The sequence below is a fragment of the Chrysemys picta genome, chromosome 5, assembly GCF_011386835.1.
Source record: "Chrysemys picta bellii isolate R12L10 chromosome 5, ASM1138683v2, whole genome shotgun sequence".
Taxonomy (NCBI): Eukaryota; Metazoa; Chordata; order Testudines; family Emydidae; genus Chrysemys; species Chrysemys picta.
In genome coordinates, this window is record NC_088795.1 from 37,557,685 (window position 1) to 37,574,489 (window position 16,805).

Sequence of the window (16,805 nt, forward strand, 5' to 3'; positions counted from 1 at the left end):
CTTAGTGTAAGGGTTATCATCTGGTGGTAAGGGCTCTTAAACTAGAATACTTAAGGTATTTATATCACCATTTAGGGTGACCAGATGTCCCGATTTTATAGGGACTATTGATTTTGGGGGCTTTTTCTTATATAGGCACCTATTACCCTCCCATCCCTGTCCCGATTTTTTACACTTCCTGTCTGGTCACCCTATCACCATTGTAGCTGAGTATCTCCCTATCTTTAATGTATTTTCCCTCACAGCACCCCCATGAGGCAGGGAAGTGCTATTATCCCCATTTTGAGGATGGAGAACAGAACAACTGAGAAGCTAAGTGTCATACCCAAGATAATACAGGAAGTCTGTGGCATAGCAGGGACTTCAACCCAAGTCTTCAAAGTCCTAGGCAAAAATCTAACCACTAGACCATCCTTCATCTGACAACCACCCCATAACCTTCCTTCACTCATAAGAACATAAGAATGGTCATACTGGGTCAGACCAAAGGTCCATCCAGCCCAGTATTCTGTCTACCGACAGTGGCCAATGCCAGGTGCCCCAGAGGGAGTGAACCTAACCGGTAATGATCAAGTGATCTCTCTCCTGCCGTCCATCACCACCCTCTGACAAACAGAGGCTAGGAACACCATTCCTTACCCATCCTGGCTAATAGCCATTAATGGACTTAACTTCCATGAATTTATCCAGTTCTCTATTAAACCCTGTTTTAGTCCTAGCCTTCACAACCTCCTCAGGCAAGGAGTTCCACACGTTGACTGCGCTGTGTGAAGAAGAACTTCCTTTTATTTGTCTTAAATCTGCTGCCCATTAATTTCATTTGGTGGCCCCTAGTTCTTATATTATGGGAACAAGTAAATAACTTTTCCTTATTCACTTTCTCCACATCACTCATGATTTTATATACCTCTATCATATCCCCCCTTAGTCTCCTCTTTTCCACGCTGAAAAGTCCTAGCTTCTTTAATCTCTCCTCATATGGGATCCGTTCCAAACCCCTAATCATTTTAGTTGCCCTTCTCTGAACCTTTTCTAATGCCAGTATATCTTTTTTGAGATGAGGAGACCACATCTGTATGCAGTATTCAAGATGTGGGCATACCATGGATTTATATAAGGGCAATAAGATATTTTCCGTCTTATTCTCTATCCCCTTTTTAATAATTCCTAACATCCTGTTTGCTTTTTTGACTGCCACTGCACACTGCGTGGACATCTTCAGAGAACTATCCAAGATGACTCCAAGATCTTTTTCCTGAGTCGTTTTAGCTAAATTAGCCCCCATCATATTGTATGTATAGTTGGGGTTATTTTTCCCAATGTGCAATACTTTACATTTATCCACATTAAATTTCATTTGCCATTTTGTTGCCCAATCACTTAGTTTTATGAGATCTTTTTGAAGTTCTTCACAGTCTGCTTTGGTCTTAACTATCTTGAGCAGTTTAGTATCATCTGCAAACTTTGCCACCTCACTTTTAACCCCTTTCTCCAGATCATTTATGAATAAGTTGAATAGGATTGGTCCTAGGACTGACCCTTGGAGAACACCACTAGTTACCCCTCTCCATTCTGAAAATTTACCATTTATTCCTACCCTTTGTTCCCTGTATTTAACCAGTTCTCAATCCACGAAAGGATCTTCCCTCTTATCCCATGACAACGTAATTTATGTAAGAGCCTTTGGTGAGGGACCTTGTCAAAGGCTTTCTGGAAATCTAAGTACACTATGTCCACTGGATCCCCCTTGTCCACATGTTTGTTGACCTCTTCAAAGAACTCTAATACATTAGTAAGACATGGTTTCCCTTTACAGAAACCATGTTGACTTTTGCCCAACAATTTATGTTCTTCTATGTGTCTGACAATTTTATTTTTTACAATTGTTTCAACTAATTTGCCCGGTACTGACATTAGACTTACCGGTCTGTAATTACTGTGATCACCTCTAGAGCCCTTTTTAAATATTGGCGTCACATTAGCTATCTTCCAGTCATTGGGTACAGAAGCCGATTTAAAGGACAGATTACAAACCGTAGTTAGTAGTTCCGCAATTTCACATTTGGAGTTCTTTCAGAACTCTTGGGTGAATGCCATCTGGTCCCGGTGACTTGTTACAGTTAAGTAGGGTGACCAGATGTCCCGATTTTATAGAGACAGTTCCAAGTTGGGGGGCTTTTTCTTATATAGGCACCTATTACCCTTCACCCCGTCCCGATTTTTTACACTTGCTATCTGGTCCCCTACTATTAAATTTATCAATTAATTCCAAAACCTCCTCTAGTGACACCTCAATCTATGATAATTCCACCGATTTGTCACCTACAAAAGCCGGCTCAGGTTTGGGAATCTCCCTAACATCCTCAGCCATGAAGACTGAAGCAAAGAATTCATTTAGTTTCTCCACAATTACTTTATCGTCTTTAAGTGCTCCTTTTGTATCTCGATCGTCCAGGGGCCCCACTGGTTGTTTAGCAGGCTTCCAGCTTCTGATGTACTTAAGAAACATTTTGTTATTACCTTTTGAGTTTTTGGCTAGCTGTTCTTCAAACTCCTCTTTGGCTTTTCTTATTACATTTTTACACTTAATTAGGCAATGTTTATGTTCCTTTCTATTTACCTCAGTAGGATTTTACTTCCACTTTTTAAAAGATGCCTTTTTATCTCTCACTACTTCTTTTACATGGTTGTTAAGCCACGGTGGCTTTTAGTTATTTTTTTGTGTTTTTTAATTTGGAGTATACATTTAAGTTGGGCCTCTATTATGGTGTCTTTGAAAAGTGTCCATGCAGCTTGCAGGGATTTCACTTTAGTCACTGTACCTTTTAATTTCTGTTTAACTAACCTCCTCATTTTTGCATAGTTCCCTTTCTGAAGTTAAATGCCACAGTGTTGGGCTGTTGAGGGGTTCTTTCCATCACAGGAATGTTAAAAGTTATTATATTATGGTCACTATTTCCAAGTGGTCCTGTTATAATTATCTCTTGGACCAGATCCTGCGCTCCCCCTCAGGACTAAAATGAGAATTGCCTCTCCCCTTGTGGGTTCCTGTACTAGCTGCTCCAAGAAGCAGTCATTTAAAGTATCGAGAAATTTTGTCTCTGAATTTCGTCCTGAGGGACATGTTCCCAGTCAATATGGGGATAATTGAAATCCCCCACTATTATTGAGTTTTTTATTTTGATAGCCTCTCTAATCTCCCTTAGTATTTCATCGTCACTATCACTGTCCTGGTCCTGTTCTGTCCTTCCGATATATTTTGTACCCTGGAATGATTGTGTCCCATTGATTGTCCTCCCTTCACTAGGTTTCTGTGATGCCTATTATATCAAAATCCTCCTTTAACACAAGGCACTCTAGTTCACCCATCTTATTATTTAGACTTCTAGCATTTGTGTACAAGCACTTTAAAAACTTGTCACTGTTTATTTGTCTGCCCTTTTCTGATGTGTCGGATTCTTTTTTATGTGAATGTTTCTCATCTGATCTGGCCCCTACTTTATCCTCTTCCATCCTCTCCTCCTGACTAAAACCTAGAGAATCTCTATCAATAGACTCTCCTCTAAGAGAAGTCTCGGTCCGATCCACGTGCTCCTCTGCAGCAGACGGCTTTCCCCCATCTCTTAGTTTAAAAACTGCTCTGCAACCTTTTTAATGTTAAGTGCCATCAGTCTGGTTCCACTTTGGTTTAGATGGAGCCCATTCCTCCTGTATAGGCTCCCCCTATCCCAAAAGTTTCTCCAGTTCCTAATAAATCTAAACTCCTCCTCTCTACACCATCGTCTCATCCACGCATTGAGACTCTGAAGCTCTGCCTGCCTACCTGGCCCTTCGCATGGAACTGGGAGCATTTCTGAGAATGCCACAATAGATGTTCTGGATTTCAGTCTCTTCCCTAGCAGCCTAAATGTAGGATGATGTAGGAGGAGGAGTAGTTAGATAAAGTGAAGCATGACTGAGATGTTCCTAACTTCATGAAGGTCCTTGTAGCTGTTGCATCTCATTTTGAATTAGAACAGCCCTCACTCTTCTTTGATACAGTGCAGGGGAATGATAATGCACAGAGCAGCACCAGGATCAGCTTTTAAGTCACCATTTCATATGTTTAGCCCCCTGTCCCAAGGCTAGCATACTTAATAGTTTAACCACACAACGTGCATTTTATTGCAAAATATATCTACAACCACCTAGTCTTTTGTTTAAAAAAGACTAAAACTGTTAATGTATTTATATATTATTTTTAAGTACAATTTTGGAATATTGTTACTGTGACAAGACTGAGTATATATTTTGGGTACCCTGGAATGAGTCACCTTGTTACCCTCTGCCTCCAGCAAGAAGGAGTCTGTCTTGTAGTAGCTGATGTGTCAGCTCCCTAGCACCGCCAGCCTTTCAGCCACTCAAGCATTCTCCACTGAGCTCTGCCCTATATTCACATTGCAGGTTAACAATAGATGCGCTCCAAGCCCCCTGGAGTCATTCCTCTGATATCCAGGCCCTGACACTGGATACTCACAGAAATTCCAGATCATTTGCACCCAAAGGTGCAGTGTACCCCAATTTACCGGTTTTATCTTAAACCACTACTCCTGTAAGTCACACAGCATTTGTGAACACTTAGAATAAAGATTTAACTAGAAACAAGAGCACGGTAGAAACAAGTGATTATAATACAAACAAAAAACATTAAATGTGAACCTGGGTTTACATTGATCAATAGTAATGTTTCCTATCTAATAAAGTAGACTCTCCCCTCCCCCACGAGCTGCCTGGTTTCTCAATAATCGGGATTCAAATAATTCTTTAAAGAAAACTCCAGAGTATCTTTCCCTATACTCTGTTATACAGCAAACAGTCTTTTGTTTCTGTTCACAGCCAGGCAAAGGTCTGTCTGTTGTAATGTTCCTTTTTCACCTGTAAGAAGTTTTGATTGTTTAGTGGTACTGCTGATGGTTTTCTATTGGTAGTTTTGGGAGGGAGCAAGGCTGGTAAATTGAGCCTTGCATTACCTCAGTGGCTGATTAGGGATGAGTCACAAACTCCCTATTACTTGGATGGGCCATACCCAAGGCCGCAAACACACTCAGGAAGATAACAATTTTATAAAACGCAGGACAGTTGAAAAATCAAATGAGATTAGGTCAAAGCCTGTTTATACCATCCATGTGTTTTTAATGAGAGAGAACACAAAGGATTAACATAATATGGCTAGACTCTGACTTTAGGCATAGCTCTGACGTAGGTGTAGTATATAAACTGCACCACCCCAGGAATAGCCCTGGTGGGAGGCATTTGTGACTCAGAAATGCGCCTCAGTCACAATTCCTCTCCTGTTCCCTTCTTGCTGCCAGGGGATAGCTATTTACTGCTGGCCTGTACTAGATACCAATAATAAGGAGTTTGGGATTAAAAAGGTTTAGATAAATGTTTCTTACCCTTATGAAAGGCACAATGCAAGTTACTTTGGAGAATGTACATAAAAATGTTTCCAAGATAAGATGAAAACATACCTTCAGATTTTCCTTCTCCGCCTTACAACCATGATTACTCCGGCCAGCAAGTATGGAGATGAAGTCAAAGCTCTACCCATTCCCCACCTCTTCCAGTGAGGGCATAAGAAGTTATTTACCTCTAGCCCTGCTTACTTCTATGCGAATGGACCTACAGTCTGGGAAACCCATGCTGGAACGTATTAAAGGGATTCTTATTCCCTCATACTTCCTTGTATGAGTGCACAATCTGAGTGACACTCTAGTTTATAGTGAGAAAAGATAGTAGAAGCAAGGGTAGAAACTCCAAATCACATTCTGGAAGTTGAAATAATTTTGAGGAACTACTAGTTAGAAATTCAAATGATAAAATTATAATTGTTCCTGCTAACATGGAGCCAGACAGTCCTCAGTAGTGGAGACTAGCATGGTCTCTTCTTACCTTGAGGTCAAAGCTGTCCTTGTACCAAATGAAAATAAATAGGTCATAACTCAGAGCGAGCCTTTCTGTAGACGCCTCAGATGATATCACTTATGGATAAATACCCTGCAAGATATGTGTTTGGTGTCATGAATTTATCTGGGCTGAGGTGAGAGCTAGTTACAAAAAACAGGACCCTTTGCCAAGGGGTGTAACCCATTTCACTGGGTTTATCAGTTGTTCTGCTAGAGGCCAGAAAACTGACATTTGTTTGTTTAAAAAGCAACTACACCGTACTATTATATTTAGTTTAATAAGTACAACTGTGGGAACAAAAATAACTTTGACATTCAGAAACACAGTATTTTTCATGTTTACAATAACAAGAAATGTAATTTTATCTTTCCTAATAATAGTGCTTCTATTGATAATTTAATTCCTGCACATCACTGTCTTCAGTGTTCCTTTATACTGAAAAATATTGGACTGCAGAGTGAGGCAACATTTTGTTTCCTAAGTGGATGCTGTGCTTTTGCCAGGCACTCATTGCAGGAAACAACATACTATAAACATGAATAAAAATCTGGTGATTTATGGGAGTGACATCATTCCCTTTGCTTTCATTGGTGGAACCTGGTAATTATTTCACAGATGTGATATCCATGAATTGCCTGAGTCCACCGGTGAGTTGCTCTGTTGTTTATGACATAACTTGTTCTATATTTAATGCAGATTTTCCTCAATTCCCTGCAGGATTTCATGGGAAAAGGTCCCAATTCTGATCTCAGCTGCATACAATGGTATAAATCTGGAGTTATTCAACTGGTGCCAATAAAGTTACTCTGGACTGACACCTGGGAAAGTGAGATCAGGATTTAAACCCTATGTATTCATATCATGGCAACTCCTGCAGAGATTCAAACTTTCAAACCTGTTAAAGTTTGTAGAGTGAGTCTTTTGCCTTTATGTAGGAACCTATTACTATTATACCACTACTTTCTTTTCATATAGCACCTTTGCTCCAAAAAAAAAACTGAAGCATTTAATATATATACACACTCACTGTACAGCATCATTGAAATACAGCTGTTTCTGAAAGCAGCAACCAGCTGATATATTGCACACTACATATTAATTAGGGAAGGGGACATTTTGAGGTGGACCAAGCACAAACCCCTGCTAAAACAAAAAGTGGCATGTGAACTGTAGAGCATGCAGAGCAGATAGGATATATTTTCCCCTCCCTCCCACCTCAATTTATTGTATCTGTGCGATAGCGGAGAACAATAGTTAGATTCTCCTACTACTAGGGTGCCCAATTTACAAAGGGGCTGTGCCAGCCCCACCCTATTTTGCTACTTTTAGCACATTGAACCCAGTTACTTTGCTGACAGACAATCTGCTTACCCTCCAACCTAACTCCCAATCTGTGTCTTACTCTACTTGTCTGTCTGTTGCTCTTTCATGCTTCCTGTCCCACCCATTGCCTCTTTTGAGGCTTTATGGTGGTGCCTGCAACCAACGGTAGAGATCTAGTCAGGCCACCTGATGTCTTAATGTGGTCCCTGCACAAATACATTTTGGGCCCTTTCTTGTGGTAGGCATCCCCATGCCCATTCTGAAAATGCTATTTGGTCCACCCCCAATACCTAAACATTGTTGATAGGTGCCCACTGCTAGTACATTAGCCCCTGTTGAAAATTCTCTTGGGAGCACAAGAGCAACCTGACTGGAATACCCATACGCCAAGTAATGGTTTTGGTACCTCTTGTGGTTTGAAAAAACACTGCCGTCTAGGTGTTGGCAATGAGGGGGTGGATGACAGAAGGAGGTTCCTGGGTGCTTGTCTGGGCTTAACTGCCCTTTTGAAAATTCCAAATGCACCTAAATGGTTACCATTGGCATCTATGTGGTGCTTTAGGCACCTAGTTCCTTTTTTGAAAATCTGGCTCCAGATTGCTAAAATGTGTTACTTTTCTGAAAGATTGACATCTCCAATACAATTCATTGGCTTTGCCACAAGTGCTGCAATACAGGCAACTTTGTTTACTGTTTCTCAGTTAAAAAAATGTTTTAAACTTGACTTTTTAAAAAAATTGCCCAAGTACTTATGCAGTGAGAAGTGACAGAGCATGAGAAAAACTGGGGCAATGCTTGAGCTCATAATGTAACAAAAGTCTGGAAAATTTAGAGGCCATGTTTTCATAAAGCCTCAACATTTTGCAGTAGATGCAGGCTTTTCCTATTTATAAAGAAAGGAATTTTTAATTTATTTTTAATTTAATTTGAAGGCATAGCCTGCTGTGAGGATGTCACCAGTAAGTGATACCAGGACTGTTTATTATTCACAAAACAGTATTTTTTTTTTCTGGAAACAATCAAACTGACAATGTATGTTCTGATTGGTCAAGACACTGCCCTTGTAACATAATATATGTTCTGAGCATTAAATTTTGTCTCCTAGGTGGTATTTGATTTCAAGGTTGTGAGTGCACAGCTGCAATAAAGCTGTCTTTCTGTAATGTCGGCATTTAGGGAAAGAGGTTTTAAAATTTGGAATTATGTCTGTTTTCCAGGAAGAGTAATTCTAACTTGCTGTTTCTAAGGCTTTGTTTGTTTCTATGTTTAAATAGCTGTTAAATATTAGAAACATCATTTGGGCAATTATATACTGAACATAACATGAACCTTGTGCCATATGCTGAAATTTTTACATACTGCAATGTCATGGATTACACAGTTCTTGTATTTTTTTATGCTATAGTACCTACAAATAAAAAATATATAGCTGAATTTTCAGAAGGTCCTCAGCCCAACCAACTGTGCCCCCCAAAAGGGAGATCACTCTTGAAAATTTAGGCCACAGTGTTTAAGTATGCAGAACATTTTTTTTAAGTGCTTCCTTTAGTTATTGCCCTGTGCTAACCAGAGATGAAGATCTCTCACAGATGCGTCCATTATGGTCTTTAATCTTCTTTCCAATGGAATCTAATGTTAATCTTCTGTCAGTGTTTCCCCATAGTTCTGTTTTGCAAAGACAGCAATATAATGGTTTCATCCTTTCAGATGTATTTAAAAATGATGGCAGATCATCTGGCAGAATCCACATTTGCCTTGTTATTTATAGCTTTGCTCAGTCCCAGAGTGTTTCAGTGGCTGCTGACCTGTAGAAAATCTACAAGATTTGCAGGCTATGCTGATGCAGAAACATTCCCCCCTCCTCTGCCTTTAAGGAGCTACAGAATAACAATTATTCACTTTATATGATTATTCAAATTTAACCCCTCTCCTTAACTCTGTCTAGTTTAATTTACCATATACGGGAACAATGAGGATCATGTCCATTGCATCCCTTGTCATTCTAACGTGCACTGAGATGTATTCTTCCATGACTGACAGTCAGCTTTTGAAGAAAGCTAGGCTCTCTTTACCCCAGATAACCTAATGAGCCAAGTTTTGTTTTGGGTAGCAGAGAGAAAGGAAGTTTTGAAAACCATTAGTCCTTAACAGGTTAGTGGCTTTAAGTCTGGAAGTGGATCTGGAACTGAGTGGAGAGCCAGTGGAGCCTTCAGATCACTAATGCAGTATGTTCAATTTTGGCTTTGTGGCTTGATGGATAGGCTGCTGCATGTTGAGCTTGCTGTACCTTTAGCATGGACTTCACCATTAGTACCAGGGAAAGTGCTCTACAACAATATAGCATGGTGACAAACATGTGGCTCATCAAAGCTAGTTCTTCAACTGAGATGAATGGACCAATCTCTTTGTTAGCCAACCATGGAAGCAGGCATTTTTCACCACTGTTGCTGCTTGTCCATATAGTAATGATGAGTCCAGTAGTATTGCATGTTACAGTCAGGGACGGCTCTATGTATTTTGCCGCCCCAAGCATGGCAGTCAGGCGGCTTTCGACGGTGCGCCTGCGGGAGGTCCGCTGGTAACACGGATTCGGCGGCATGCCTGCGGGAGGTCCTCCAGTCCCGCGGTTTCGGCGTACCTGCTGCCAAATTGCCGCCGAAGCCGCGGGACTGGCAGACCTCCCGCAGGCATGCTGCCGAAGGCTTCCTGACTGCCGCCCCGATAGCGACCGGCAGCACAGCTTGCCGCCCCAGGCACACGCTTGGTGCACTGGTGCCTGGAGCCGCCCCTGGTTACAGTACTTTAACAATTGAAGGGCAAATGCCCTCAAGGGTTATTTCACTGCTTCAGCTAGCTCCTTGAAGCAATTCTCTCTTCCTGTCAGCATTAATTACCTGTCATGTTCAGTCTGAGTTTGACATAGGTGCCTTTTAGCCACATATAAATGATAATTATCCTTTAGGCCAGTGGTTCTCATCCTGTGGCCTGTGGGCCTCTTGCAGCCCAATCAGCACACAGCTGCGGCCCATGTGACATCCTCAGGGCCTTACTGGTAATATATATATTGTATGGATGCATCCCGCATAACACATGGAGAGCTGCATATGCAGCCTACAATGGTAAATATGCTGAGAACCATTCCTTTAGGCACTTGGCCACCCAGTTGATGTCCTCTGTTTGCTGAGGACAGCTGGATGCCACTGGAATATTGGTGATACTGAAACCTATGGTATTTTATGACCTTTCTTAGGGGTCTCACATATATATTAAAGGTGACAAAAGACCATTGCCTTCACTCCATCCTATGGGCTACTGGAATAGAAGTATAATTTGCCAGATTTGTAATCTGTTTCTCCTAGGTTGTGATTTTTAGTAGTCATACTTATTTGTTAATATAAGCAGATGTCCACAAGGATTATTGCACTTTAAACTTGACCATAAGTAACTGGAAAAGAGAATCAACTAAAAAAAAATGTAGTCAGAGATCAAGATATTTTACCTTGGGATTAATATGGTTTTGTGCAAATATCAAAATCAAAATTCCCTTGGTTGACACATACTCAAGTAGCAAGGTCCCAACACTCAAGCCAGTTAGGGCTTCACACACAAACACTTTAAAATATTGATGCTAGTAGTTAAAATGTGTAACAGGAATACAAATTAATCGATGCTTTAGAGAATCTATAGTGGAGTAGGAAGTACACAGGGAAGCAGAGATGGTTTATTGTGACACAGAGATCCATTGGTGCCAACCACAAAAGGGGTCTCTGTTCTTTACAATGAACTCCAGTCTCAGACCTGACAAACTCACTACACATCTAATCATGGTAGCATGTGAGGTCTCTACTGAAAGCTTATAACTGATGGATACGCATAATCATTGTGAGATGTGTGAACAGGTGATATTTAAGGAATAATGTAACTAAATTGAAAATTATGCCCTTATGGTCTTGGAGTAAAATGAGTCATCAGGGAATCATATGTCTGGGTGATGGCACATTCAAGCAGCAGGCAGCTGTCACCCCTCCTGGACTAGCTGATGTAACATATATAATGCATTGCTCAATTGTCTAACTTAGCACCAACCCAGAAAAGTCAACAGAAAATCATCAAAAGACAAACTATAAACACTGAAACCACTTGGAAGTGAGCTCCTCACACCGAGCTGGCACAGTCAAGACTCCCTTGCACTAGAGGCAGGTGGCAACAAGGTGACTCTCAGCCCTGGGTGCCCTGAGAAGTGTCACAATTATATGTGGCAATTAGAAAAAAACCCTTTTGATTGTTAATTACTGCTTCATTTGAGATAATTACATTGGTGAAGAAGACTAAAGTCACAGAGGTGAAAACACAAAAGTGAAATGTCAACAGATTTACTTGTATTCCAACTTTTGATCCAAGCAGAGAGTAAACTGGGATGGAAAAATGGGTGGTCAGGCTCAAGAATTTAATGCTGGCTCTGAACATTGAGGACCTTAAGAAACAAACTATCTTGCTTTCATCAGTGTCTGAAGAAGTAGAGGACATTTTACCAGCCACGACTCTACAGGGTGATAAAAATGGTCTGGATAAAGACTATTTCACTCCTAAACAATGAGTTACATACAAATGTCTGTCTGTCACAGATACATAGGACAGGTGAGACATAAAACATGCCATAGCTTCACAGGTGCAGATGCAAATTGTTCTAAACTAAACATTCAGTAGCTTGCATAGATGATCAATTCATCTTCATCGGCAGCTATCCCTCTATATAAGGATGATGTCTGCCGGGGGAAAGAAGTCATTGATGAGACTTAAAATGGCTGAGGAGTCCAAACCGTGCTCCACAGGTTTTTTTCCACACATGACAGGTTGGTTGCTTGGAGAGAGCACAACTGCTGAGGGCTGATGTATGATGCAACATCATTGCAGTCTATTGACAGTTTGCTCTTCCCAATTTGTGGGGTCTCCCTTCTTAAGATATGCTCTCAGGGTGTCCTTCTAGCATTTCCTCTGTCCCCCACAAGTCCGCTTACTATGACTAAGTTGAGAAAAGAGGACTTGCTTCAAAGATGAGTTTCAGCTATCCACACACAATGGCCAGCCCAGTGAAGATGATGTTTCATAATTTTTGCCTTAACACTGGTGATGTTAGCTGCAGAGAGAACACTGGCATTGGTGCAACAATCTTCCCATCTGATATGGAGAATCTTCCTAAGGCTGTGTTGGTGGTAGCACTCCAGATGCTTAAGATGGCTTTGGTATGTCACCCATGTCTCGCACCATCAAATAGAGTGGGGATGACTACTGCAAGGGATACCAGGATCTTAGTTTCCGTCTGCAGATCTCTATCAATAAAGACACGACAAAGCAACTTTCTGCAGGATGTGCTGTCACAATGGATGTTCAATCGCCACACCAAGATTGGTAGTCACCTCTCCGAGACAGCCAATGTAAGGGAAATGCTCAACATTTTCCAGGCGTTCGCCACTGATGACACTTTGTGGGAGAAGGGGGGCAACTTGTGCTGGAGCAGGCTGGTGGAACACCTCAGTGTTCCCAATATTGAAGGCAAGTCCCAGGCTACGATAGGCATCTGAAAAAAGATCTAGGGTGGATTGCAAGTCAGCCTTAGTGTGCGTGAGGATAACACAGTTGTCAACATACTGAAGGTTGGTAATAACAGTCCTGGTGACCTTAGTTTTAGAATAAAGACCCTGCAGGTTGAAGAGTTGGCTGTCCATGCGATACTCAGTCCCAATTCCAGAAGAAAGTCAGTGACAAATAAGAATCAAGATCACAGCAAGATAGGTGGAAAAAAGGGTTGGGCAATAGCATAGCTCTGCTTAACACCTGTACAGATGGTGAACAGGTCTGTCTCTAACCCACTATTGAGGATGGTAGTAGTCATCCCATCATGAAGTAGCCTGAGAACATGAATAAACTTCAGTGGACAACCGAACCTAGAAAACACCTTCCATAACATTTCACGATTGATGGAATCCAAGGCCTTTGTTAGGTCAATAAATGCCATAAACAATGGCTGGTGTTGTTCTCTATGCTTCTCTTGGATCTGTCATGCAACAAAAATCATGTCATTGGTGCCCCAAGAGTGTCTAGAAAACACCTTCCATAACATTTCACGATTGATGGAATCCAAGGCCTTCGTTAGGTCAATAAATGCCATAAACAATGGCTGGTGTTGTTCTCTATGCTTCTCTTGGATCTGTCATGCAACAAAAATCATGTCATTGGTGCCCCAAGAGTGTCTGAAACCACATTGGGATTCTGGAAGGACATCTTCAGCAAGAGGGAGGAGACTGTTCAAAAGGATGCGAGCAAGGATCTTTCCAGCAATGAAGAGGAGGCCAATGCCTTGGTAATTCCCACACGTTGACTTTCTCAAAAGATGATCAATTAATGGTGATCTAAAAATTTGACTCCAGAAAAATCTCAACTTGGACATAGTCATGGATGGGGGCCTTGTGTGGGTTCTAATAATTATATTTTTGTTTCAAATAGTTGTGTTTATTTATATTTATGTTTTTCATTGGGTTTTACAATGCCTTGCCTTGTAGAGACATTTGTGTGGTCAAAATTGCACAAGATCAGACTTTCTCTTGGTATTTCAATTTCTTAAATGTAGACATACTGATAAAAATACCAGATTTCTCATTATTTCAGCCAAATGAATCGCTCCTGAGGAAAGAGCAAACAAAAGAGCCCATGAAATATATAAACACAAGTATCAAAATTTGGTTTTGCATAAATACTAAACTAAGACCTGATCCAAAACACTGAAGTCTTTCCATTGAGTACAGTGGGCTTTTGATTAGACTCTTTGTTGACTTTTTTCAGACTCCTGAAGAACTAAAGTCTGTAGCTCTACTTGAAGTATGAGAGTCAGGAATAAAGTATGAACATTGGCTCAGTAAAGAATCACAGTATACAGGATTTATCAACAAAACAAGTGTATGCTCAAGTAGAAAATTCAAAGTACAAAAATTGTGGGGAATACATATACAAGCAGTGGGTAAGATAACATATGCTACATTTTATGCCAAAACTAGAGAAAGCTAGTCATTTTGCAGTATATTGCAGGCTTAAGTAAAGCAAAGAACTAAACAGATAGTAAATCATCATTCATGTAAACAAGTTAGGAATAGAGAAAGATTTAAAAAGTACTACTGAAGATTTTTAAGTACCAGAGTATATGTGCTAAATAACTGAAAGCACACAGCTGTGCACATTGTAAAGGTGGAAATTGTTAATAAGCCTGTGACCATCATAACAAATTCTGGTGTTCTTATAATCTAATAAAACAACTCATGTTATCTAATTATACTCCACTAGCCCAAATTCTAGGTTACACATATAAATGTTTTTCAACCCAGGTATCAGAAAACAGTCACGGTCTTAAGAAATTTCCACAAACCTGCTGAATTCTGAAATCAGTATGAAGATATTCTGTGTGTGACGGGTTGGATCACAGAAACCCCCTGGGAGCTGCCAACAGATGTGCCAAGACTACCTCTGCTCCTGTTTTCCCTGCCAGCTCAGGACTCCAGCACCCTGGCTTGCTGAGCCAGACACTCCCGTCTGCTCCAACACAGACCCAGGGTCTGAATTACTTGCCCCAAAGCTGCAGGTTTACCTGAAAACAGCTCACAGAAGTGTGCTTGTCTTTAGCACTCAGATGCCCAACTCCCAATGGGGTCTAAACCCAAATAAATCCGTTTTACCCTGTATAAGGCTTATGCAGGGTAAACTCACAAATTGTTGGCCCTCTATAACACTGATAGAGAGATATGCACAGTTGTTTGCTTCCCCAGGTATTAATACATACTCTGAGTTAATTAATAAGTAAAAAGTGATTTTATTAAATACAGAAAGTAGGATTTACGTGGTTCCACGTAGTAACAGACAGAACAAAGTAAGTCACTAACAAAATAAAATAAAATGCGCACATCTGTGTCTAATCAAACACTGACTACAGATAAGATCCTCACCAGTTCCAGAATGCTCCCTTTTACAGACTAATCTCCTTTTAGCCTGGGTCCAGCAATCACTCACACCCCTTTGTTCCAGTTTCTTCCAAGTATCCTGGGGGGTGGGGAGGCTCTCTCTTTAGCCAGCTGAAGACAAAATGGAGGGGTCTACCACGGGTTTAAATAGACTTTCTCTTGTGGGTGGAGACCCCCCTCCTCACTCCTATGCAAAGTCCAGCTCCAAAATGGAGTTCTGGAGTCACCTGGGCAAGTCACATGTCCATGCATGACTCACAGTCTTTACAGGCAGAAGCCATTGTCCACATGGTATATTGTATGTCTCCAGGAAGACTTCTTATGTGGATTGGAGCATTCCAAGATGCATTGTTCCCCAAGTGCTTCCTGATCGGGTACTTAACCTTGTGAATTCCTTCCTAAAGAAGTTGACCAAATGGCTCACAAAGCTTACTTAGAAATCAAGCAAGTATACAGACAATATTCTTAACCTCAAGTACAAAATGATATATGTGTACAAATAGGATGAATAGATATAGTAGATCATAACCTTTACAGAGATATGTTACATGGCACAGGCAGCACAAAACATATTCCAGTTATGTCTGTAGCGGGGTGGACAATGGCTCCTGCCCTGAAGGGCTTGAAATCAGCCCTGGAGAGGGCTGCAGCTCTAAAATTGGGGAGCCAGGAGCCCAAACAGTCTCTCTCTGTTTGTAGAGGGAGATGGGCCTGGTTGCAGGGAGCTAGAGACAGGGTACCTGAGTGGAGCAGGGCTGGGGAAAGGCAGAGGAGCGGCAGAGGAGCTGGGGAGCTCCAGCCTGGAAAGCCCCAGGCTGCGGCCTAGCAAAAGGAAATAGGTACTGGATGTTGCAGAGGGCAGCCCAGGGGTAGGCAAAGGCAGCAGATCCAAACCCAACCTTGCCGACGATGAGTGGCTTATACTGCAGTCTGCCCCAGGGAGCGGGGGCTAGTTGGTGACTGGCAGTGGCCTTATTCTGAGGTGAGGTGGGGATAGTGGGTGGGGGTTCCCTGAGGAGGGGAGACCTAAAGAGAAAGGGGTTACTACCAGGGGGCAGCCCCCCAGATAAAGGGGCGCCAGGTCCTGGGAGGGACACGGGGGCCGAGGGGCAGGCAGATCACCAGTCTGCAAAGGGCGCTCCGGAGCTGGGACAAGCTAATTCCCATGGATGACCAGCAGGAGGCGCTGCAGCAGTGAGCCACTCACCCTTACATGTCATATTCCCATAAAGCCTATGGGAGGTACTGTCACACTGTGTTATAGGAAAAGACATCTCTTATCAATGGAAAATATCTCAGGGCTTGAATTTCATATAAATAGTTCAGAAAATTACCCAAAATGAAACTCTAAACTCATTTTATAGACCACCTGTTAGTGGAATATCATGATCCATTCCATAGGCTAGGGAAAATAAACATTTCAGGTGAAATCTCACTGTCCAGCTGTAGCATAATTTCATTTCTGAATTCCCTTTCACATCTAGAAAGAACAAGGAGGAATATAATTTTCATACTAAACATATTTCTCCC